At 38.2% G+C, this 26919-nt stretch overlaps 1 pseudogene; it reads right to left on the bottom strand.

The window, feature by feature from the left end:
- Positions 1-1813: 1813 nt before the first annotated feature.
- Positions 1814-25388, bottom strand: LOC107792426 (butanoate--CoA ligase AAE1-like; annotated as a pseudogene).
- Between the last annotated feature and the right edge of the window lie 1531 nt (positions 25389-26919).

Genomic DNA, 26919 nt, shown 5'->3' with positions numbered 1-26919 from the left:
TCCGACTTTTTAACACTTGAACTTGATCGAACGTAGGAAGGCCGAAATCTATTTCGACCGTATACACATTTAAATCTATTTGACTTCTAATTCCAAAATTCTTTTTTTGGTTCATGTATTAGTTTTATCTACAAACTGCTGAAATTTCCTTTAAATTTACGTTATTGGTCTCTTGTCCGAGACTACCGGGTATGTTGTTGTTGTTATTGGTCTCTTGCCTAACCTTCAATTGTCACATAGCTCATTTGCTCGGTTCGTCGAATTCTTTTTATTTTAACGTTACCTAATTAAATATTATCAGTATTTTTAAATATTTGAATGTCAATATAAAAAAGAATCAGTTTTTTAGATCTGATTCGTCTTTGTGCTTTTTCGGTTTCTTTGAACGCCCCTAAACATTATTAGTATTTTTTTAATATTTTAATGTCAATATCAAAAAAGTCATTTTTTTAAGATCTGGTTCATCGTCGGTTTGTTACGATTTTTTGGTTAGTTTGAACACCCCTAAAATAGCAAGACCAATTTCCATGCAGCGAACATACAAAGCACATGCATATAAATGACCGACAAAATAACTTTTGTCAAAGTAATGAATGAGTGATTGATAATATGCAACGTACGCAAACAAGAAAGTACGTACCCCATGCAATTGGGTCTTTTGGTCTTCAGAAGTTGTTGGTATCATAACTACTACCTCTGAATACTGAAAGAAACCTAATATGACTATAATGAGAAATTAAGAGGAATAATTGATACGGTGAGCTAAGAAAGGGGAAGTTATCAATCCAGTAGCGAAAATAAAAAACAAATTCACTAAGCAAAAGTTAAAATATAAAAAATAAATATACGAAAAGTCAAGAAAAATTAACATATAATATATGTCTCCGCCATTGTGCCTAATGCTACTTATATTTGAGCTGCAAAGTCAAGACTACCCATTTTCCGTCTACATAATATGACAAGATTATAATTCCCATAGTTTGGTACCACTTTGACAAAATAGTATAGCAAAATGGGGGTTAACTCCCCCCCCCCCCCAATCCAGTCCTGATCATTTCATGTCCTATAAAACATGAGATAGTTTTTGTAATTTGGGTATCAAACTAAGATTTACATACTTAGTGTCAAGGGGATTTTTCATTTTGGATCCCCTTGAAATCAGTAGTGTTCAAAGAAACGGTCAAGGAGACTCAAGACTTCGTATAATTCTTATGTTTGTATCTATTAGCACAACTTATTTTATAGTAAGTATGTTTTATTTTATATAGCATTCTTTTAAAACTAGTTTGTTCTAGAAAAATGACAGACTTTAATATATGAAAACTATTTATTAACTTTAAACTTTCCTATTTATCTTTAGTAACATGCTCTTAGAAGTATAAAAATGTCATGATATGTTTAACATCATGAGTTCTAATGATATTTTTGATGTGTAATTTTTTTTTGTCTTAAATTTCATGTTCAAGCAAATATAAGAGTATATAATTGAAATGGAAGAAGTACTTTTGTTTTCCCCCAATACCATAGGATACCTCAGTTGGCATTTGATGCCTCGTTATTCTTTTTTTTTTTTTTTTTTTTTTTGTACGTTTTGTTACTCATATTAATTGATGTATATTTTTAATAGATTTAAGAAAATGAAAGTGACAAGTAAAAGTGAAAATCTATTTTTAGAATAGTGGACAAGTTAAAAATAAATGGAGGGAGAGTAATTGAATAGGATATATAAATAGAAACTCCATTTCTGGGTGTTAGATGGCGATGTTAGTTGAGTTTCAGATCATCTACTTCCATATCTGGGTGCACCTAGAAACTCAATTTCCATAGGATTTTATTGACAAAATTTTGACCTTTTTGAGTAACCCCCTCCCGGGAAAAAACATCATGGTATTTTCTTGAAAAGGTTGGCCTTTATTGAGTACCTTAAAAAAAACATCAGATCTTCCCCTGTTTCCCTTTGTGGGTGGACCGTGTAACCACTTTCTTGAATCTTGTCACATATCGTACTTCCGAATAATTACCATAAGCAACAATGAACTAAGTATTTGAGCTCCCTTTATTGGTTATGCTCAAACAGAAAGTGTGTTTTCAACACCAAAAGTTCATTATAGTTTGCTAGCTTTTGGAACACTTCCCATAGCTTTGGCTCTCTGTCTCAGGACAATGTTTTGGCAAATCCTCGAAAATTACTGTCTTAGGAGCCATGTAATATGGTAGACGATCACGACAATGCTTGACAATCTCATCAGTACTGGCATTGCATCCATCCTTCAGTTTAACCCACTACGGAGTTAGAATTTTCATTAAAGGGAGTCAAAATATAAAGAAAATAACTCACAAAAAAATCAAGTATAGTATATATACATATTTTTTTTTAAATTACCTAGCTATACGGTGTAATTTTCCGGCGAAGATTGACCACTCCTTTGGTGCATGTGGCTCTGCCACCGAGTTTAACAAATGCACAAGGTGTTGATCATCTGGTCTTCCTACATGAACATCTGGATGGCTAAATATTACAGATTCCACTTCGATTGTACTAATGTTTTCTCCACCAGAGATAATGATATCCTTCAAACGATCTTTTAATTCTATGTAACCATCAGGGTGCTTCACCGCCAAGTCCCCACTTCGATCTGTGGCTTTGGGATCCTTTAAGTAACCATTCATTACAGTGTTTCCTCTAAGCATTACCTCACCCATTGTTTTTGCATTTTCATTGATTCAGGATCCATTACGTCTACTTCCTCCAACCCAAGATGACGAGCCTGCTCATCAGGTGACAGAGAGTTCCATTCAGGTCCATAGGTTTCCGTCAGACCATATCCGTGAATTACATTGAAACCGAACTCCTTCATCTTAAGTAACACTTGAGGTCAACACGTTTACTCTCCTTGGAAGTGGTCTTTGGACACTTTGTGGTGCGTTTATTATCATGTTCAAAACCGTAGGTGCACCAGCCATGTGACTCACTTGGTGCTATCGAAAATCCCTTCGGCAGTAACATTTCTCAGGCAAATGTTTGTGCCACCCTATATGTGCAGCCAAAGCCCAAGTAAGACACCATCCGTTGCAGTGAAACATGGGAAGAGTCCACAAATAGATAGGTATTGAAGCCATATCAGCAAGAAGAACTGCAGCCAGAGAATTAAGATGTGCCCCTCTGTGACAATAGATGATCCCTTTTGGACTCGATGTTGTCCCTGTGGTATAATTGAGAGCAATAGCATCCCGTTCATCATTTGGCCATACTATCTCAAAATTAGGTTCTCCAGTAACTAAAAAGGACTCATACTCCAGATTTTTGGGAGCCAAGCTCCTATTATTATTATTATTACTGGATAACTGACTCTCACTATCAGATATCAAGATTAGACGTGGCAACTTGGCACTTGCCTTTGACAGAATTTATAATGCACCCTTAGCCATATCAAGCAACTGGTCATCTACAAATATGATTTTGGCCTCTGAATGTTTAAGTAGCACAGAAACCATTGCTGAATCATGACGAGTATTAAGTGCACAAATAACTGCCCCGGCCATTGGAACTCCAAAGTGTAGCTCGTACATTGCTGGAATATTCGGAGCCAAGGCAGCAACCTGCAAAGAAAATTTGGAAAAACTAAGAGTTGTATTACCAATACAAAAGATGGTGATCTGAACAAGAACTCATTTCCTTCATGGTAGCAATATAAGAAAAGCTAAGTAATGTTAAGCATCTACATAATACAAAACATGATTAACTAAGTGGTAGCGGAGGCAAATTTAACTGCTTCCAAGATATGTTATACTTTCACTGACACCTGTGTTACATGAACTCGTCACTGACACCTAAGTCATCACCACATCTTTAATTTTATTCTTTTCAACAAGCCTTTTAAATAAAATTTTGTTGTCTATTATCTGAGTAACTGACCGGATCATTATTAAAATAGGAAAGTGTAGGCACGTACTTGATGTCGATGTGTGTAGGTATCCGGCATTAATAAATATAAATTTTTATTAGAGTAACCATACCCAGGTCACATCCCTTTGTAACAGTAGAATAAGACTAGTTTAAGTCTGCAAAAATTACTGTGGTTCTACATCGTTGCTTGAGAGATCTCAACAGTAGAAGAATTTAGGCCTATAGATTTGTATACGGGTAAAACCTGGCCCACTGAACAACTCGATTTCCTGGTAAGTCAAACGGAGCAGGAACGTGATCGTAATGAATCGGAGTCAGAGCGAGTAGCCCTCGTATCGGGTCTCGGGCAAAACATCTGCCCTCGGGGGTATCGGGGCCATGTCCTCCGGGCTCGGTTCGAGGATTAATACTTTGGAGGGCATTATCAAACAACTACACATGACTAACAGAGGGCCGTGATGTCCGTGTCCAACCGGATATCACGGCGTGAATCTCGGCCCGTAACGGCAAAAAATCAGTGATTAGCGAAACAAAATATTTTTACCTTTCTTAGAATTGTACTTAGGGTAAAATTCTCCTACTATATAAAGGAGAAAGATTGTTATTCATGAGACATATTGTAACACGCATATCAAGGCAATTTATTTCAATTCTCTTTGTTGTTCAAAGTTTTTATTCTTGTTCTTAAGTTCTTCACAAGTATAAGCTTCGAATCGAGGGTCAGTTCTTCATCGAGCTATCAACCGAGCTCGGAATCGCCCTTATCATTGGTTTGTTCATTTATTACTTTTTTCATTTGCTTAATCTATTGTCATTAATCACTCGTATCGAATTAATCCACATTCTTAAAACCACATATAAATTTAATTGTTTTTCATTTTTAGGATAAACATTTTGGCGCCCACCATAGGGCTAGGGATAATAGTGGTAATTTGATTCAAATTTCCACAACGCACTCTATTTTACACTTGTTCTTTGAGATTTTAATTTCAGGTCAAATTAAAAATGTCGAACTCTCAATCTGCTCATTTGAACGTTGATGCTGAGTCTGGCCACCATGGCGAGAACAACAATGTAGTACCCATCAACTAGGTGCCCCTTATTGACCCCAACGGAGTTCCAGTCGAGGACCCAATTGATGCTAACTCACATGTAGCTATCGACACAAACTTGCCTACCGACCCCGAAAACAGCGTTCGCGGGGGAGCCCGATCGATGGCCCAAAGTACACATGACGACGAAGGTGAGGGGATCAATTTACGGGTGATCTTCGAAATGTTACAGGCTCAACAGGCAGTGATCAGTGATAGCCCAGTTGCAGAACCAAAGCCGCACTCCCAACAGAGTTGAGCCCGAACCATCCTAGGAAAACACTTGCAGAAATGAACCGGCCACAAAAAGGCCGAGTGAAGTTGAACTCGGGACCAACTCCGAGATAATAAAGATACTTGAGGAACTGACAAAACGGGTGAAATCGAAAGAAAATAAAATCGAAGCCAATGATAAAAAAATGGACACCTATAACTCTAGGGTTGATCAAATCCCAAGAGTACCCTCGATATTGAAAGGCTTGGATTCCAAGAAGTTCTTCCAAAAACCTTTCCCTTCGAGCGCACCTCTGAAACTGATCCCAAAGAAGTTTTGTATGCTCGAAATTCCAAAGCATAACGGGACCACAGATGTGGATGAATACGTGACCTCCTACACGTGTGCCATCAAGGGAAATGACTTGGAAGATGACGAAATCGAGTTGGTTCTACTGAAAACGTCCCGGGAAACCCTGTCTAAAGAAGCAATGATATGGTATCACAACCTGCCCCCTAATTCCATTGATTCATTTGTTATGCTTGCGGATGCCTTCGTAAAAGCTCATGCCGGGGCCATCAAAGTTGAGACCATAAAATCAGACCTTTTTAAAGTCAAGAAAAGAGATAACGAAATGCTCAAGGAGTTCGTGTCGAGGTTCAAAATGGAAAGGATGCATCTGCCCTCGGTTACGGACGATTGGGTTGTTCAAGCATTCACTCAAGGACTCAACCCCCAAAGCTCTTTGGCTTCACAATAGCTGAAACAAAATTTGATAGAGTACCCAGCGGTAACTTGGGCCGACATCCATAACAGGTACCAATCGAAAATCAGAGTGGAGGATGATCAGCTCGGGCCCCCCTCTGGGTCCGTGTATCCCATCAGAACTAATGACAGGTCTAAAAGAGTCGTCGATCATGAACAAAGACCGAGTAGAGATCGGTACCCATCGTATAGCGGAGATCGAAGGGACACTAGATCCGGACGTAACCCAGCGAGGAGTGAAAAAAGAAGAGATCGAGGTCATAATTACCGGGGACTCATGAGCAAAAATGGTTTCGAAATGCCAATCGGGGTCAGGGAGGTACCAAGGTTATCGGAGTACAATTTTAGCGTCGATGCTGTCGGCATCGTATCAGCCAACAGACACATCAAAGATACCAAGTGGCCTCGTCCATTACAGTCTGATCCGACCCAAAGAGACTCTAACCTGAGATGTAAGTAGCATGGCACCCACAGCCACAGAACCGAAGACTGCCGATAACTAAGGGAAGAAATGGCCCGGTTATTCAATAACGGACACCTTCGGGAGTTTCTGAGTGATCGAGCCAAAAATCACTTCAGGAATAGGGACTCCAACAAGCAGACCGAGCAAGAGGAACCTTAGCACGTCCTCAACATGATTATCACTGGAGTCGACATCACCCATGGGACAATGCTGAAGTGCACTAAGGTGTCCATTACAAGGGAAAAGCGAACCTGAGATTACATACCGGAGGGGGCCATCTCTTTGAACGATGAAGATGTTGAAGGCAACATACAACTGCACAGCGATGCCCTGGTAATTTCAATACTCATAAATAAATCTCGAGTTAAGCGTGTACTGGTTGATCCAGGTAGCTCGACCAATATCATTAGATCGAGGGTCATAGAGTAGCTGGGTCTACAATACCAAATAGTGCCTGCGGTCCGGGTCTTAAACGGATTCAACATGGCATGTGAAACTACTAAAGGGGAGATAACCCTGCCGGTGAACACCGCTGGAACCATTCAGGAAATGAAGTTCTACGTCATCGAGGGGGATATGAGGTACAATGCTCTATTCGGAAGGCCATTGATTCACAACATGAGGGCAATACCCTCGAAACTGCACCAGGCATTGAAGTTCCCCACAACGCGCTATTCGGAATGCCCTTGATTCACAACATGAGGGCAATACCCTCGGCCACAAAAACAAATTTCGCTGTCGATGAGGTGATCTCGATGTCCGCCATCTCGACATCAAAGTACCCGGAGTCGGTTAGGAGGGATAAAACTAAATAGCAATCACCAACATCGGCTCTGATCGAACCGGAGAAGCAAAAAGCAGGCGAGAATGATGATTACGGAGTTCCCAGGTCGTTCATCGCCCCTGATTCCGATGCCACCAAGTCAACGGTCGAGGAGCTGGAGCAATTCATATTGACCGAACACTTGCCCGATCGGAAGGTATACCTGGGCATGGGGTTAGCTCCCGAGCTTAGGAAAAAACTTATTGAATTCCTTATAGCTAACATAGATTGTTTCGCTTGGTCCCATCTTGATATGATAGGGATCCCACCAAAAATTACTACTCACAAGCTGAGCCTGGATCCGAAGTTCCGCCCTATTAAACAGAAGATGAGGCCTCAATCCGAAGTCAATCATGCATTCATCCAAGACGAGGTATCCAAACTTCTTAAAATATGTTCCATTCGGAAAGTTAAGTACCTGTATTGGTTAGCTAATGTAGTGGTAGTGCCTAAAAAGGGAAATAAATTAAGAATGTGCATAGATTACAAAGACTTGAACAAGGCATGCCCTGAAGACACTTTTCCTTTGCCTAATATTGATCGCATGATCGATGCGACGACCGACCATGAGATACTCAGCTTTCTCGATGCCTATTTCGGGTACAACCAAATCTGGATGGACCCGGGCGATCAAGAAAAAACTTCCTTCAACACTAAATTCGGTACCTAATGTTATAACATAATGCCGTTCGGACTAAAAAATGTCGGTGCCACTTACCAACGCCTAGTAAACTGGATATTCGAAGAACAAATAGGAAAATCAATGGAGGTTTACATTACGACATGTTAGTTAAGTACCTACGAGTAGATGACCATTTGGAACATTTGTAGGAAATCTTCAACATTCTGAAGAAATACAATATGAAGCTGAACCCGGAGAAATGTGCATTAGGGGTCGGGTCCGGGAAGTTCCTTGGAGTCATGGTGTCCAACCGAGGGAACGAGATTAATCCCGACAAAATCAAATATATAGAAGGCATCACCATGGTAGACAATGTCAAGGTCATTCAAAGGCTAACCAGTCGCATAGCCACCTTGGGTCGGTTCATATCAAGGTCCTCCGATAAGAGCCATCGATTCTTCTCATTATTGAAGAAGAAGAAGAATTTTTCCGTGGACACCGGAATGCCAACAAGCTTTGGAAGAACTCAAACGGTACCTTTCGAGGCAGATGAGTAGTTGTACCTATACTTAGCGGTATCCAAGATAGAGGTAAGTGGAGTCTTAGTCCGGGAGGAGGAAGGTACACAATTTCCTATCTATTATGTTAGCAGGACTCTAGGCGAGGCAGAAACAAGGTATCCTCACCTGGAGAAATTGGTGCTCACTATGCTAAGCGTCTCTAGGAAGTTAAAGCCATATTTTCAATGCCATCCCATATGTTTCATAACTACTTACCCATTGAGGAACATAATACACAAACCCGAGCTCTCGCGATGATTGGCCAAATGGGTCGTGGAAATTAGCGGGTACAATATCGAATATCGACCCCAAAGCGCCATTAAATCTCAAATTTTGGCAAACTTCATGGCCTACTTCACGCCGACTTTAATTCCCGAAGTCGAAAAGGAATTGTTGTTAACCTCGGGGACCTCCTCGGGAATCTGGAACCTCTTTACGGATGGTGCCTTGCACGCAAAGGGATCCAGACTTGGCATCATGTTGAAGTCGCCTACGAGTAACGTAGTTAGACAATCTATTCGAACTATGAAATTGACTAACAATGAGGCCGAGTATGAGGCCATGATTGCAAGTCTCGAATTGGCTAAAAGCCTGGGGGCCAAAGTGATCGAAGCTAAATGTGATTCCCTCCTTGTGGTAAATCAAGTCAATGGGACATTCGAAGTGAAAAAGGAACAAATACGGAGATACTTGGATAAACTATTGGGAACGCTGCATCGATTCAAGGAATGGACCCTACAACACTTTTACCATGATCAAAATAGCAAAGTCGATGCTATGGCTAACTTGGGGTCATCGGTTGATGACGATGAATTCAACTCGGGAATGGTCGTAAAACTCATGAAATCAATAGTGGAAGAAGGCCATGCCGAGATAAACTCAACGAGTTTAACTTGGGACTGGAGAAACAAGTACATAGACTACTTGAAGATTGGGATGTTTCCCTTGGATCCCAAAGAATTGAGAGCTCTGCGCACGAAGGCAGCCAAGTTTAGCCTGTCCGAAGATACTCTGTTTAGAAGAACGTTCGATGGCCCACTCGCCATATGTTTGGTGCCGGGAGACACCGAATATGTTTTAAGGAAAGTTCACGAAAGCACCTGTGGAAACCATTCGGGGGCAGAATCGTTGGTTCGTAAGATAATCAGATGCGTCTATTACTGGATCGACATAGAAAAAGATGCGAAGGACTTTGTGCGAAAATGCAACGACTGTCAGAGGCATGCACCAATGATCCATCAACCTGGGAAGTTACTACATTCGATCATGTCTCCTTGGCCGTTCATGAAATGAGGAATGGACATCGTCGGTCCCCTACCATGGGCACCCAGTAAGGATCAATTTATACTATTTATGATAGACTATTTATCTAAATGGGTCAAAGCTCAAGAGTTCGAGAAGGCCCGGGAAAAATAAGTCATCGACTTCGTATGGGAACACATAATATGCCGGTTTGGTATACCGGCCAAGATAGTATGTGATAACGCGAAGCAGTTCATCTGCAGCAAGGTAAGCAAATTTTTCGAGGACTATAAGATCAAAAAGATCTTGTCAACACCCTATCACCCTAGTGGGAACGGACATGCGGAGTCGACGAACAAAACCATCCTTCAAAACCTTAAGAAAAGGTTGAACGATGCCAAAGGAAAATGGACGGAAAGTCTTCCCAAATCTTGTGGGCATACCGCATGACCTCAAAATCCAGTACCGGGGCCACTTCATTTTCATTGGTCTATGGTGCCGAAGAACTAATACCGGTTGAGGTGGGAGAACCGAGCCTTAGGTTCCGATATGCAATCGTTAAATCAAATGGTGAGGCCATGAGCACGAGCCTGAAACTACTAGATAAGAGGCTCGAGGTCGCCCTAGTCCGGCTGGCCGCCGAGAAGCAGCGGATAGAAATATATTATAACCGAAGATCCAAACTCCGAAATTTCAATATCGGGTACTTGGTGTTAAGAAGATTAACACTAAACACCCGGAACCCGAACGAAGGGAAGCTGGGACTGAATTGGGAAGGTCCATATCGAGTCATCAGTATTACCGGTAAAGGTTCGTATAAAGTCGAAGCAGGAAACATCGCACAACTACCGAACAACTGGAACATGACCCACTTAAAATGATACTACTCCTAAGGTACGATCTCATTCGCTTTCATTTTTTTTATTATGAATTATACTAACACTTGCAGGCAACATCCAAAGGAGAATGTAGTTGTTAGGTCGGAAATCACTCATTGCACTTTGTTTCCCTTGAACCGGTTTTGTCCCAAATGGGTTTTCCGACAAGATTTTTAACGAGGCAACAGTAAATCGTTCTAACTTAGAGTCGAAGACCGATTTTAAATCGAAGTCAATGGTCATATCAACATTATTTGACCCCTCTCGAAGATCGACCTCAAATACTGGGGGTCATCACCCTCGGGTCAAGATTTTTAGAAAGTAAGGAAACTTTGTGTTTGAACAGTCTAGGCTCGGTTGATAGGATTTATTATAATGGCCAAACTGTCAAATGAACCGTGCCCGCGTAGGCCACCTCAGCCATAATACGAGCTTTTGCATGCATACAAGTGTACGTTTCACACAGAAATGAAAGAAAGTTTCTACCTTGCTAACAAACATTTTTCGCTTCTTAAAAGCATCAAGCCAAAAGGCTATTCCTATCCAGGAACTATCGAACCCAAGGGCCACCCTTATCCAAGACCAAAGGGCTACCCCCACTCGGGGACTACCATCCCAGAAATGTTCGGACAACTAGGGTTATCGAAACTTGGAGGCATAAAACCTATTAAGCAGTTCCCAAACCAAAAAGGCTACGGCCACCCTAAAAATGGTTTGGAGACGTCCGAAGTTTGTAATCAAAACAAAAGGCCTTCAACAAAATTCTAAACTTGTTCAAAGGTTACCCTCAACAAAGATATAGTCTAAAAATATTTAAACAAGCATCTTGGGAAAATTTTCGGTTACTCCGAGCTTCCATAAGTTCAAACAAAAATTGCATCGAGGACAGGTCTTGTTCGGACCTCCAAAAAATGACTTATTACTACGTTTGATTCTGTGCTAAAACATTAGAAATATTTTTAATTGTAAAAAGATGCTGAAGATAATAGACTTGCAAATTTCAAAAAGGGAAACTTTATATATTCCAGAATATCTTTACAAAGGCCAATTAAAAACGGCCTCAACAAAATATATGTACAAGATACAAAAATAAAAAATAATCCTAAGGCATCTCCACCTGGTCTTACTGGAGCCCGGCTCGTCACCAGAACCATCGGGGCCTTCGGATTCTTCAGAGCCCTCTTCACTTCGGGGTTCAGCTAGCCTCTTAACCTCGACCTCAAGTCTTTTTTCCTCTTTGATCTCGGCAGATAGGTCGAAGCCTCGAGCATGTATTTCTTCAAGGGTCTCCCTTTGGGAAAGCCGCCTCGACTACTCAGCAGTAATCTTCAGGCGGGCCTCGACTGCTTCAACATCGACCTTATATTGAGCCATCATCTCGTTAGTATTAGCCGAGGTTGCTTCCAACTTGGACCTCATTATTTCTAGCTCATTGCCAAGGGCATCTCGTTCAGCGATGGCAGAACCCATTTGAGCTTGGAGGTTTCATTTTGTCGAGCCGGTGCATCGACCTTCTCCTTCACCACCCAAAGCTGAACTTTCACCGAAGACAGCTTGGCCTGGGTAATCTCCTTCTCCGGGGCCAGTAGGTCTATCTTGGTTTTCCACCCGTCGGCTATCACTTGGATCTCATCCATCTCCTTGCGGAGTTAGTCGATATGGTCGATCTTCTGTTGGACCTGCGAAGTATTGTTATTAGCTTCTGCGACCGAACTTTCGTTTCTAACTTCGAAAACCTTTACCTTTTCCACCAAGTCGGCATGCTCCTGCCTTAAGGCCGATGCCTCTTTCTGAGCCGCATCCAGCTCGGCCTGGAGGTTCTTGGCGACTCCCTCATGTTGCTCGTTAAGAAGCTTGTACATGTCCTTTTTTTGGGCAAGCTCCTTGATCTCGAGTTCGAGTTGATTTACTTCAACCTAGTATTGAAGGAAACTCTCGTGGTGAAGTATCGAGACATGCAAAAAGACAAAGAAAACATGATAAACATCAAGCACAGATAACTCTAGACAGATGGAAGAAAATGATGCCTTACTCGATTCAGCGTCTACTGCGCCTCACTGAAAAGGCATGGAACGTTCACCGCATTTATTTTTTCCTGGTCCTCCTCGGTCACCAAGCATCGGAGGTAGCTAGCTACCCCCATAGGAGCAGACAAAACCTGGGCATCCTCTGGGACGTTCAGTATAATTGACCTCTTGCGGCCAGGGTCCACGCTCGGAGAGGGGAACTGATTGACTAATTTCGGGCTCGAGCTCGTCCCGCCAGCTTCCGAGGAAGTGTCTTTCTTCGGAACTTCTAGGTCACCCATATTAGAGAAGTCTTCCAAAGCGGACGAATCCACTCCATCGAAAAAAGAGTGAAGAGGATCTTTCACACCCTGGCCCCCTTTGTTAGATTTGTCCTTCCTCGCTTGGGCCTCCTCGGGCATAGACTCGGTGTAGGAGGGAATCCCCGAGATCTCAATTATGTCAAGCACTTCCTTTGGTGTAGAACCGACATCTTGGGAAGTTTCACCCCTAGTATCCACGTCGGCTTTTTGAGTTTGAGGGGGGTCAATCTCATGAGTCCCCCCCTCAGATGAATTCCAATCCCCGGGATAGGTCATCCTGTGGGTTACGAAAATAGATTTATCCTCCGGCTCCTCCCTAAGCTGGAAAAGGGATTCAGAGGCTGGCACTCGGGAATTGGAGCCCTTCCCGGGCTTACGGAGCACCTGCTTCTTTGGTTTCTTTGCCTCGGAGGTCGGGGAACCGAGGGTTTTCTTTTCCTATTTTTTTCCCTCTGTGGCAGCAACGGAGGGATCAACAGGAGGGGGAACATCTTCATCCCCTTATGAAGTCCTAAGTTTGGTGGTCTTAAGAAAACCTGCAATAACCAAGAAGGAAGAGGAGCTAGTATAATAGAAGGTAAAGACACAGTGTTTGCTACTCGAAAAGAGGCCTTACCATGAGAACGGGCCTCCCATCAACCCTTCGAGATTCCGTGCCATGTGTCCTCGAAGTAGGACATCTGAGTACAGATGCCCTCGATCCACTCCTTTAACCGGGGAACCGCATTTGGAACCCAGGCAACAGCTGCACAACCACAAGCATAAATGAGCAGATAGAAATGAAAGGAGAAGAATTTTTTATGTTGAAAGAGGAAGTTTCACTTACGAGACGAATTTCACTTCTCAGGGAATGTCATGTATTTCGGGGGATCAAATCCTTGGTCTTCACTCGGACAAAGCGTCCCTACCTGCCACGATCTCGGTCTTCATCGATACTGGAGAATGGGGCCTTGCTGGTTTGGCAAGTAAGATTGATCAATCCCCCTCAGAATATCCGGGGACTGTATAATCGAAGTAGGTGGTCGATCGTGATTCGACGAGATTCAGTTTTGTTCATGAAGTAATGAAGGGGGGTCACGATCCTCCACAATGATGGGTGAATTTGCCCGAGTCACACCTCGTACCTCTTGCAAAAAATCTAGAACGATCAGATCCATCGGGCCCAACGTGAAGGGATAAGTGTTAACACTTAAGTACCTCTCCACGTGGGTAGTAACGACGTCCTATGGCCCAGGGACTACTACGTTCTTGCCTTCCCAATTGCAGTCCTTATGAACTATGGGAAGAACGTCTTCGGTGACAAAACATATATATCTCAAGACTCCTTCGCCCCAGTCCTGTTTGCGCGAAGGCTTCTTGACTTTAAAGTCATCTGCAATCGAGAAGACCCTGGGGATGAATGCTGACAAGGGAGGTTCGGCGGCCGGTTTGTTAGCATCCACAACGGGGGAAACCATTTTGAGGGCAACCACCTCAGAGTTAACCGCTTCAGTACCAGTGGCTGGTTGAGAAGATGAAGAGGCAACTTGTTAAGTAACGATTTTCGAAGTTTTTTCCATTTTCATGTGGGGGAGTGTTTGAAAATTTGAGAAATGAACACGAATTTTTGAAAAAAGGGTTTTGAAGATGAAGAATAGAGTATGAAGATTTGAAGGGAATCTAGGCAGAAATCTAAAGATTGCTATGGAAATTAAAGAACAAGGATGAAGATATGAAGGTTTGTTGATGGCTGGAAAACTCGAAGGTAGTGATTTGCTCGAAAAGTAAAAAAAGGACAAAAGGAGGAAGCTTTTATAGGGAAACAGTCGACGCTTCGCATTTGGATGAACCCTGCCGGTTAGAGACACGTGTTCGAAGTCAGAACGACATAATTGATGGGCCATTTCGGCTCCCTCGTCATATTGTACGAAGGAAGGAACCAGAGTTATCTGTCGTTTCCCATCGTTTCGGTAAACCTACTCTCTGATAAATGAGGGGACTATCTATATATGGGTAAAACCAGGCCCATTGAACACCTCGATTCCACGGTAAGCCAAACGGAGCAGGAATGTGACCGTAATGAATCATAATTAGAGCAAGGAGCCCTCGTATCAGGTCTCAGGCAAAACATCTACCTCGGGGGTTTCTAGGCCATGTCCTCCGGGTACGATTCGGGGATTAAGACTTCGGAGGGAATTATCAAACAGCTACATACGACTAACAGAGGGTCGTGATATTTGTGCCCAACCGGATATCACGGCGTGAATCTCGGCTCGAATCGGCAGAAAATCAGTGATTAGCGAAATAGAAATTTTTTACCTTTCTTAGAATTGTACTTAAGGTAAAACTCCCCTACTATATAAAAGGGGAAAGATTATTATTCAGGGGACACATTGTAATACGCATATCAAGTCAATTTATTTCAATTCTCTTTGTTGTTCAAAGTTGTTATTCTTGTTCTTAAGTTCTTCATACGTATAAGCTTGGAATCAAGGGTAGGTTATTCATTGAGCCATCAACCGAGCTCGGAATCGCCCTTATCATTGGTTTAGTCATTTATTAAGTTTTTTATTTACTTAATTAAATGTCATTAATCATTCGTATTGAATTAATTCACATATCCTTAAAACCAAATATAAATTCAGTTGTTATCCATTTTTTAGGGTAAATAAAATTCTTTCTTGTTGTCCTAATAACTATAATGTTTTGTTTAATTTGGTGGCTTCCCTCTATATCACATACTAAAGACGATGATTCTCAATAATTTGACTCTACTTAGATCTGCCACTGCTCACCACACTACTACCAAATACCAAATATTAAGAGAAACTAACACTTTTTATGGTTTAATCCACAATCATAGAGGAAAAGGCACATATATATGTATTATTTATACTATCATGACACTCAAAGATAATTATCTATATTAAAAAAAAATTAATTCATGTTTGGGACAGCTTGCACGTATTCAAGCTACCTCCACAGGGTACTGGCTACCTCCCACCAGCACAGGTTACAGGTGACTTTGTTCACAAGAATTGGACAGGTGGATGATCACAGTTGAGCTACAATTATAATGATAGTATCATAAAATTAAAAGGCGCAGGGAAAAGGACATAAAACAACGCCGCGAGAAATGTCGAGGAGGGTAAGAGAAGAAGCAAGATGGAAACACCGATCACGGGGCGCTAAATACAATATATTAAAAAAGATATTTTAAGTGTTGTGTAAGTATTTGGGACACCATTTTTGATTAACAAAAGGCTGACTAATTAAGAATGATTTGGAGTGGTCTAGGTCAAATTAGAAATAAAACAAGTTTAGGGAAAAATTTAAAATACTAAAAAATAAAAATAAAAACCCATCTTCTAATCTAACCTTTTCAACTTTTCTCTTTCTTCCCTTTACAAAACCAGACACATCTTTCCCCCAAACTTTTGCAACTTTTCTCTCAAATTCATTCTCCAAAATCAAGAGTATCATAGGGCTCTAAATATTGGCTCCATTCCGTTCAAATTTGCTTTGAACTCGAGATTCCATCGTCAAATTAAGTTTTTTTTTCTTTTTTCTACCATATTTTCAACCCTAAATTGATTTTTTTGGGTGTTTTTGTATATTTTTGTTGTTGTGTAGTTTTGTGCCTCAATTCTAGAGTTGTTGTGTAGTTGATATTTTTGACCAAAAATTTGGTATTTTTATGTTGTTTAATTGTAGCCGTTGATTTGGTTGTTCAACATGCCCATAAAATTAGTTGTTGTGATCTTGAAACGGCTATATTGCTATATTTTGGGTTTGTGAAATGCGTTTTTGCCCTGAGTTTTCAAACATGTTAGTTGAGTGTTTGAAACATCTTAAGATATTGTTATAATATTCGTGTTGTTATTGTTGTTGTTGTATGTTGTGAAGTTATTGCAATGTTATCTGCGTTTAGTTAATGATATTTTGGGCTGAGTATTTGACACATCTTATTAAGATGTTTGAAGCTTCATAAAAGATGTTTGAAACATCTGTAAGGATGTTTAACAATTCATGAGATGCTTCACCAAAAGATACCTGATTATCACAATGAGATGGTTGATTATTTTAGCGATTAAGAAAATTATTGATAGAGACGTATAGATAAAAAAGTTTGGAGAACTATAATATGAACATTGCTAGCTTGCTTTCAAACTCCATCTAACTAGCTAGAAACTTAAATTACTATATCTTGCTTAGCATTTGTAGATGGGAGAAAATTGATTTTGCTTCTTAAGCTCAATCTTGTATGAAACATCTTAAATGAGATGTTTGAAACATCTTGTTGAGATATTGGAAACATCTTATATGAGGCTTCAAACATCTCACTGAAATGTTTCACCAAAGAATATTTGAATATATATAGTTTTAGTTTTTATGTGTTAGGAATAAATTATTTATTTATTTTTTTGAATGTCATTACTTGTTTGTGTGCGCAGATAAAATGGCAAAGGGACGTGTGTCAAAGATAGGTGGAAGAGGAAGAGATAAATCTCCTTCCAAAAGATCTAGCAAAAGAATTAGGACATCTTTGAAGGATGAGCTACAAAAATCAATTGTAGTTGTAGTGGAAGCCAAACCTCATCAGGTAGTAGGAGGAGGGAATGCTGGAGAAGAAGAAAAAGAGAAAGAAAATGAAGAGAAAATTGAGAAAGATAATAAAGAGGAAACAAAGAATGTACTAGGAGGGAATGCTAGAGAAGAAGAAACAGAAAAGGAAGAAGAAGAGGAAACAAAGAAAGTAAAAGAAGAAAAGACAAATGTTGATGAAGAAGAATAAAAATAGAAGACAACAATTGATGAAGGAGAAGAGGAGATAAATATTGATGATGAAGCATCAATAGAAAATACTGAAGAAGAAGAAGAAGAAGAAGAAGAAGAAAAAGAGGCAGCGGCAGAAAGAATAAAAAAAGAGAAAGAATGACAATGCACATTCTCAATCTGTTGAGGTAATCTTAATAAGTTTCCAACATCTCTCTGGATGTTTGAAGCATCTCTCTGGAAGTTTAAAACATCTATCTGGATGTTTGAAATATTTCCTATGATGTTTCACTAAACATGACTGTAAAGAGATATTTTTAATTATTGAATTAATTATTCTTGTGCCTTCGATTAATCAACACCTTTAAATCATGTAGATGATGAGATGCATGAGGATTAGTTTGACAGTTATGAGGTTGAAATCTTAAAGCTTCGATTGGAACTTTCACCCTTAAAGTACAAGACAGTTATAGATGATAATGAGACCTTCAACAAGAAGATCACTATGAGATCCTCATTAGGGTTAGCAGGTATGGGTGAGTTCCGAAAGTTGTTGCAGGATGAGGGCCTCGAAAACAAATTTAAGAGTAGTCCTTTCGAGCACTTTTTGGATTTGCTTGAGAGGCTACTATTTCAAGCATCTATAGTGCATGGCTTTCTACTCTGTAGAGTATTGTGTGAGAAAACCTAGGAGTTATGGTTTGATTACAAAAGATTACCAGTTCACTTAGGCATTCGTGAGTTTGCCATAATGACTCGACTCAACTGTGAACATTCTTACACGAATTCAAAGGTTCAAAAGTACCTTCTTGGTAGTGAAGAGTTGTGAAAACTTATTGACAAAGGAAAGAGGTATGTGACTGGTAAAATAGTGTTGGAGTTGATCAAATCTGAATCCAAAAAAATAAAAATATACAAGTATGCATTATGCTTTATTTGGTTTGTCCATTATATTTTATTGGCAAATGATTCGAATTGTGGTATGTCTGAAACTACAGTCAGATTGGCCTCCACAGAAGAGGCGATTGGCCTACATAGAAGAGGATTTCTATAATTATCCATTGGGCCGGAATAGTTTCCGGTTGACTGTTGTTTATCTTATGAAAGATATGAAAGAGCGTCAACAATCTAAAGGGTGACTCGTTTAACCTCTACGGATTTTCTTGGGCTTTCATGGTAACTAAATAAATCTTGTTCATTACTTCTATTTTAGTTTTATTTATATAATTTTCTATTTACTTATTAACACACAATGTAGGCTTGGGAATTTGAAGCCATGCTTCAATTGCAGCCAAAAGAGAGGACATTGCCGAGGATGAAGAAGTGGCTATTTAAAAATGTAGAAAAAGATAGGCCTGATCCATTTCAAATAAAAAATGGTCTGGTAAGGCTCATTTTGATAGATGTTTAATGTTTGAATCATCCACAAGATGTTTGAAACATCTTTCAAACATCATCCACAGGATATTTAAAACATTCACATGATGGCTGAAACATCTTTCAAACATCATGTGGATATTTTTTTAAATATTTTTAAACATCAAGCATGCCTCTAATTTTTTTTGCTTATAATTTTTTTTGTTATCTTTCCGGTGGTACACCCTTTTCTTTACCCTACAAAGGCTTAAAAAGGGAGTCTTACATCCAAAATCTTATTATCTTATGTGACAAAGAGGAAATGATGATAGATAACCTAAGTAAAGAGTTGGATGGAGTGATAGTCTTAAGTCATTTGGGTGGTGCCCTTAAGATAAAGAAGGGTAGTTTGAAAATTCCGCAAGTTGGAGATAGCCATGTGGTTGGAGGATATGATGATAGAATAGAAAATTCTATTGGTGGAGATGGTAAAATATAAGGAGAAGTTGTTGATGACGATGATGGTGATGGTGGAATGCACTTTAGTGATGATAATAGCAGGGGGTTCTAATTATGATGATGGCAGATGAGCCGCTTCTATGGAATAAAAAAGGGTGATAAAATAAAAGATCATGTTATTGTGGGTACATCTAGTATCCATTATCCTTGCATATGTCTGGAAAAGGAAAAAGAGCAAATAAAGTGGAGGGATGACATGCAGCGTCAGTTGAGCCTTATGCATGATCAGTTGAACTTTATGCAAAAGACAATGGATGACTTGGTTCAAAAGCTATCAAAGAGACATGTGGTTCTTCCCCGAGCTATTCAAGATCCTTACACTGAAGAAAAAAAAGGAACAAAAAGAGGAAAAAAACTAAAAAGGAAGAAACCTCCATAGCAGTCAGTGAGGAGAGGCTGAAAATTGATATTTATAAACCGATTGACTGGGAGACGAGAAATGCCCTCATGACATTTTATCAAAAATAGGGGGCCTCAAATACAATTCACATGGGGGATGTTTGATTATGAAGACTTTAATAACATTCAAGATTCTCAATTCTAATTGGAGGATAAGGTACATATACATAACCCTTTCATCTTGATTTGATTTTTACTTCCCAGTTTGAAACATCCTCTAGGATTAATTATATATCTCTATTAGAAAGTTTTAGGCAGAAGTGTTGCCTATTTGTAGTATCATGAAACAATAACTGACATATAGCTAATGTTTTATCCAATTGTTTCTTCACTTTCGCCAATCTGGTCTTTGATGTTACATATCCTTAACTTTAGTGTAAGATGTCCTGTAAGATATTTGAGACATCCTAATGGATCTGTGACTGATGTTTGATGTTTAATACTACTATGTGGATTAGTAATTTAGTTATTTTGATCCTGCAGCGCATGGAGGATTTCTTGGCCCTTATGCGTATTAGACACAAAAGGTACCCCAAGCACTATGATCAAGAAGATATCATCATGGATTGTAATATTTTTATATCTTAAAGGAACACAATAGTACTTTATGTGATGGGATTGACAAGGTGAATGCTGATCCATCTCTTCCCATGATCTTTAATGAGTACCAATTTCATAAGGATAATCTAAAGTATGCTCGAAGAGAGATGCCTTTCTGTGGTTGCCAACCTTGGAATGGTGCAAAGAGGATCTTCTGTGTATACAACATTGAGAGAAATCATTATGTCACATATGTATTTCTTGTTGAAGAGTCAAAGATTCTTATTTACGACTGTAATACTTTTGTGTACACTGATAAAAAGTTGGGTGAATTTTTGTATCCCATTGACACAATGTTCCCAAGATACCTCCGATCATGTGGTCTTTTTATGAACTTGCCTAAAGAATCCTTGAACGATGATTGGATACCTCAAAGGGTATTTGATCTTCCACGAGATGACACATATAATAGTTGTGGAGCATAGTATTTAATGTTCATTGAGCACCTCATCACCAACACTCCGATGGACAAGATGAATGGCAACATTGTTAACGAGTTCATGGAGAAAATGTCTATAGATATCTTTCAGGAGAACATGGAACCATGATATGATTTGTAATTGATGCATATTTTTATATTTTGTTTTGGATGGTATAAATGGTTGATTTACCAATTTGTTTGTTTAAGTCTATTTTTACAGATATTATCTGATTTTTTGGATGGTTTGAATGGATATTTGGAATATATCTTTATGGATGTTTGGTCCTAACATTGAACATATCTCAAAAGATGTTTTAAACATCTATCACGATGTTTTATCCCGATTACTGTTAAATTAACAAGTTATGTTTAATCGAGTGATCCTATGGATAAATAAGCATCATAATTAAACATCAACCTATTGATTAACCTATTAATTCTTCAACATATTGATCTTGTAGATTTAACGACAATTAATATCAAACATCCTGATAGATGTTTCATAAGATGTTTGAAACATCTAAAACAGATGTTTCAAATACCTAATTAGATGGTAGTTGAAGGTGAAAAATAACACAAGGACATAATAACATCAACATTAACATCAAACTACCATTAAACATCAACCTACTTAATACTTCAAATGATTGATCGTCAACCTAATGATCTTGTGAATAATTAAACGTGAAATAATTAAATACTCAAAAGGATTGATCGTCAATCTATTGATCTTCTGGATAATTATACGTCAACCTATTGAATACTTCAAATAATTTATCGTCAACCTATTGACCTTATGAATAATTAAACATAGAATAATTGAATACTTCAAATAATTGATCGTGAACCTATTGACCTTGCGAACATCAACCTATTTAATACTTCGAATAATTTATAGTCAACTTATTGATCTTCTGGATAATTATACATCGACCTATTAAATTGACATAGTAAATACTTCTATTATTAATTATAACCATATTGACCTTACAAATTATTAAATATCTACTTATTGAATAGTTCAAGTGAGTGATCGCCAACCTATTGAACTTATAGATTTAATGACAATCGATATCAAACATCCTGATAGATGTTTGAAACATATGCATTACATGTTTCAAACATCCTAAGGATGTTTGAAGAAATTAAATAGTAGTTGAAGGTGAAAAAGAACACAAGGACATAATAACATCTAAGGGTTGACATAGCGTGTGGACAAGGTATTTTGTCTAGGTCGAACTCTCTACAAGAACATGTTCTGTTGCGTAGATCAACCTTTGCAACCGCATCATGACTGGTGATGCTGAACACATGTTGCCTTATTGGATGGACCAATAGCTTATTGCCCAAAGTTGCATTTTTATTAATCCTCTTTTCAACTGAAATGACACAAATGGTTGGAATGTCGAGGAACTATATATGCCTCTCATGGAATGTTTTAGCAAACCTCTTATTAATAGCATCAAATAGGGTAGTAATGGGGAATTCTCTTTCGAATAGAAACATTGAGTTAACAGACTCGGCAATATCTGTGGTCGATACTTCATACCTAAAATAATAACATATAAGACTTTTTTAGAATCTGAAATATAAGCAACAAGGGTCAAACATCTTGCAGATGTTTCAAACGTCACGAGAGATGGATGTTGGGAGTATTTTCATGGATGTTGGAAATATCTCATAAGATGTTTGAAATGGGAATGAAGTAACATCTTAAGAGATGGTTGAAACATCGTAAAAGATGTTTGAAACACCTTCATAGATATTTGAAGCATATCGTAAGATGTTTGAACTGGAAAGTTCAGTAACCTTCATCTGAAGCCTAAAACATCTGAAGAGATGTTTGAAACATCTTAAAAGGTGTTTGAAACACCTTAAGAGATGTGTCAAACATCTTAGGAAATGATTCGAACCCCTTCAAAGATATTTTACCAAGGGAGTTAACATTAACGTACCTGTTACCACGGAAGTGCGCTATGCTCAACCCAACATCCTCCTCAAGATATTTGGCAAATCTTACATCGTTATCTTTGATTTATTGAAAATGATCATTGAACTAATCAATCATGTATGCTTTAGCTGCAGAATAATAATGGTGAAACAAATATCTGCAATGAAAAGGTTTGCGAATATTTTCAGCAAGGTGCCTCATAAAAAATCCGTGATGAGCCTGAGGGTAAAATTTTGAGATCCCATTTGCTATGTTATGTGCCTATCAGAAATTATACACAACTCAACACTGCTGGGGTGTATGCTGGATAATTATTCAAAAACATATTCATATGCGGCATCACACTCCTTGTCTAATACACAAAATGCCACAGAAAAAATATGGTTCTCTAAATCCTGTGCCACTGTAGACAACAACACTCCACGATACTTTTCCGTCAAAAATGTCCCATCAACGGCTATGACTTTCATAAGCTGCAAAAAAGTACTGAAACTTCCTACAGTTATCAAGCTTCAGTGCTATCTTGCTTCCTTGATTTGCCTTCCTAAGCGCGTAGCAGTACACATCTAAAATTGCATACACGTGCTCTGGAATCCCCTTACCATAGACTTTGCAATATGACCTCCCTTCATACACTTCTAATAATTAACATTACAACCCAAATCTAAACGAACTGTTTCTATAATTTCTTTGTTAGATGGACCCCTGCCCTCTTCAAACTTAGAATGGATGTATTCACCAATGACATCCGCTGAGGCGTGTGGATGCTTTTCTGTAATATGTTGTGACCCGCATGTGTGCTCATTCTTGTACCTCGTAATATAAAACATGTCAATACTTATATATTTGATGGCACACAACCACCACTTGTAATTGTTGTCTACACATTTAACACAGTACACAAATTTAGTACTCTTCATTGATTTGAAACGGAAAAGAGCCTTCAAGTAAGTAAGCTTCAATGACACAACTAGCTCGCGCTTGTTTTTCAAACTTAAACCCTTATAAAACTTCGTGTCGTCTTCATAATTGTGGCTGCTTTGTGTTGTTGGTTCTACCTCTTGTGAATTGCCTTTAACTCCAAAAAAGTTTGCATATTCTTCTTCTTCATTTTCTAGAATATCCATATTCAAGGATCCATTTTTGGAATATCGATATTCAAAAGATTTTCTTCAATATCATCCAATCCATGGCTATCATGTTGTTCCATTAAAGGTGAATTTATAAATTCTATCGATCTTTCAATCATAATTCTTTATTTTAAAGGGAGCTACTTTCTTGTGCTTTTCAGCAATGCTATGCATGTAAGTTATGGAGATATCACTCAGATAACAAGTTAATTCACAACCAGTAATAATCTTGTCAACAAACTCATCATACGTAACATCTCTACGCACCTTTATTAGAACAGTCTCTTTATTCTTCGAACGCCAGGTAAAACGGGTAGAGCACTCCACCCATTCACCATGACAATCAACTCCCAATACAAGATAATCAACCATTTTATAATGGGATACCTTAAGATATCACAAATATATAAATAATTTGTATAAAGAATTAACTTTTTGCAAACATCCTAATGTTGTTTCAAACTTTCTAAAAAGACGTTTAAAACATCTTGAGAATATGCTTAGGATGTTTGAAATATCCTGAGAGGATGTTTGAAATATCTTGAATGGAATTTCAGGATGTTTGAAACAACTACCCTACAATTATATCGGGATGTTTTAAGCATCTCAGTGGATGTTTGAAATATCTCACTGTATGTTTTAAACATATCACATGATGTTTAAAGAATCACAGAAAATCTGATATTTGCAGACGAATAAAATAAGATTAAACGCCAATTTTTACTTACCAACAGTGACGAATAGACTGAATATCTCCCTTGAAATAGCGCACAAGTCAATTTAGCAAAACACGATTAAGTGTTTCTCAATGGTGCAAGGATCAATCTCCAATTGTTCTTGTTCTTTTTTCACCAATCTTTCTCAACAAAGAACAAGAATCTCAAAGAAGAAGATATGTGGAAAAATAATATCGGGATTAAAGAAAGAAGAATAAAAGATTGAACATAGCAAAAGAAAGAAGAAGAAGAAGAGATTGAACATAGCAAAAGAAAGAAGAAGAAGAAGAAGAAGATGTAGTTTTTGGTGAATTGGGAATGAGGAATGGGGCTGGGAGCGGGAATGGGTTTCCGTTTTTTTAGAGAGGGTAGTGCCCATTTGGGACAGTTGTGATAATTCTAAAAGTTTGAATTTTTTTAAACTTAGTTATAAATATTAAACACTAAGTGTTCTTTTTACACCAATCTTAACACCTTTATCTTATAAATTATTTTAAGTGTTCAAAAGTCCTATAAATCTCTCTCCAAATAAACTTGACATTTCCACGAACAATTGAGAGCCTGTCGCAGACGGTTGTTGATCTCTCAAAGAAGCTTATGGGACTCAATGGCACGTAGTTTGCTGAGCATTTCACACTGCCCTCCATTTTGAATATGTCGGATTTGCTTTTGCTTCACTCAAGAAAATTAGGCTGGAAGAGGGGTGGGAGAGGGGCGGAGTGATATTCTTTGTTTATTTGTTATGGTTTGGGAAAAGAAGTAGTACTACTTAATTATATAACAAGTTGTGTTAATGGGGACAAATATATGCATGTATTTTGCATAAACAAAGTTTGGATCCCCATGACCGTGAAGTTAAATATTTCTAATGTTTGACACAAATAAGAAATATTTGTGCCATTATTGATTTCTTGATTTCGGTAACAACAATTTTAGGACAGAAAATTCAAGCAAGAATATTAAAGTACGCTTGGGTAAGATTTTACTGGACGACTAGAATTTATCTAAAACATTTTTAACATAATCAAAATATAAATAGTAGTTTAAAAAAGGTCCATCCAGTGTCCGGGAATTCAATAAAATAATGCATAAGTAATGGTTTTCTAGATACAATTCATTTATTAAGTACTCTCGCCGGTTTCAAATTATGTGTTTTACTTTTTTCTGTTAGTTTGTTTCAAAATTAATGCTTCTTTTTATATTTAGTACTCCAACTCTTTAATTCTAATATTTCACATAATATATTTAAGACTACAAGATTGAAGGATATTTTGTACATATCACACATCTTTAATAATACTCCTACCATACGATTTTAAAGTCTTGCTTATTTTTCTTAAACTTTACGTACAGTCAAACTAAAACACATAATTTAAAATAGAGAAGTAATGAACTTTTCTGACAAAAGGGGTTTAAGCCCCCTTGGCACAAAGTAAATCTGTCACGGTTCGAAGGCGTAGCCTGAAATTCCGCCAAGGGTGTTCAAATTTTAAACAAGTCAATAATTTTTTTCGTTGATGAATGGTGTACCAAAGTTTTTGGAATCAAACTAAGCAGCATTTAGTTAAACAATAAAAATACTTGTAATCGAACTATCATTTTATAAATTAAAATTAACATAAAAAATACAACAATAAAATTTTTACTAATAAATATAAGCATAAAATTAAAGGAAAGAGAGTCGGGAGGCTTTGTAGTTTATACTCTATAGAGAGCTTTTGTTGAAGAAAGTTTTTTAGAGCTTGACTTTTAAATTATAAAATTTGTTTTAAAAATAACTTTTAAGTAAAAAACTACTTTTAAGATTAGATATTTGTCTTTATATAAATTTTAAGAGTTATTTTATTTGAAAAAAAGAAGTCAAATAGACCATATACTCGGTGGTCTCTGTTTAATTTTGGCAAACAAAATGAGCATATAATTTTGAACCCGTGAACAACATATCATTATGAACACCTTCGACCGCTGGATTGCCTCACTCAATTATGTTAAGGGTGTTCAAAATATAATATATAGCCATATAAAGTAGTATTTGACTTATATATATTGTATAATTTTTCGGCGAAGGGTGATCACTTGATCACACGTGGCATAGTGTGACTACGCCACCGGTTCAAACCTTAATAACAAAAAATAACTCATGTAAGATTGGATTAAATTATTAAAAGGTACAAATAT

This window comes from Nicotiana tabacum, chromosome 23 (assembly GCF_000715075.1).
Source record: "Nicotiana tabacum cultivar K326 chromosome 23, ASM71507v2, whole genome shotgun sequence".
NCBI classification, from domain to species: Eukaryota; Viridiplantae; Streptophyta; class Magnoliopsida; order Solanales; family Solanaceae; genus Nicotiana; species Nicotiana tabacum.
The sequence above is the reverse complement of the archived record's forward strand: the minus strand, read 5'-3'. Positions and strand labels throughout refer to the sequence as shown.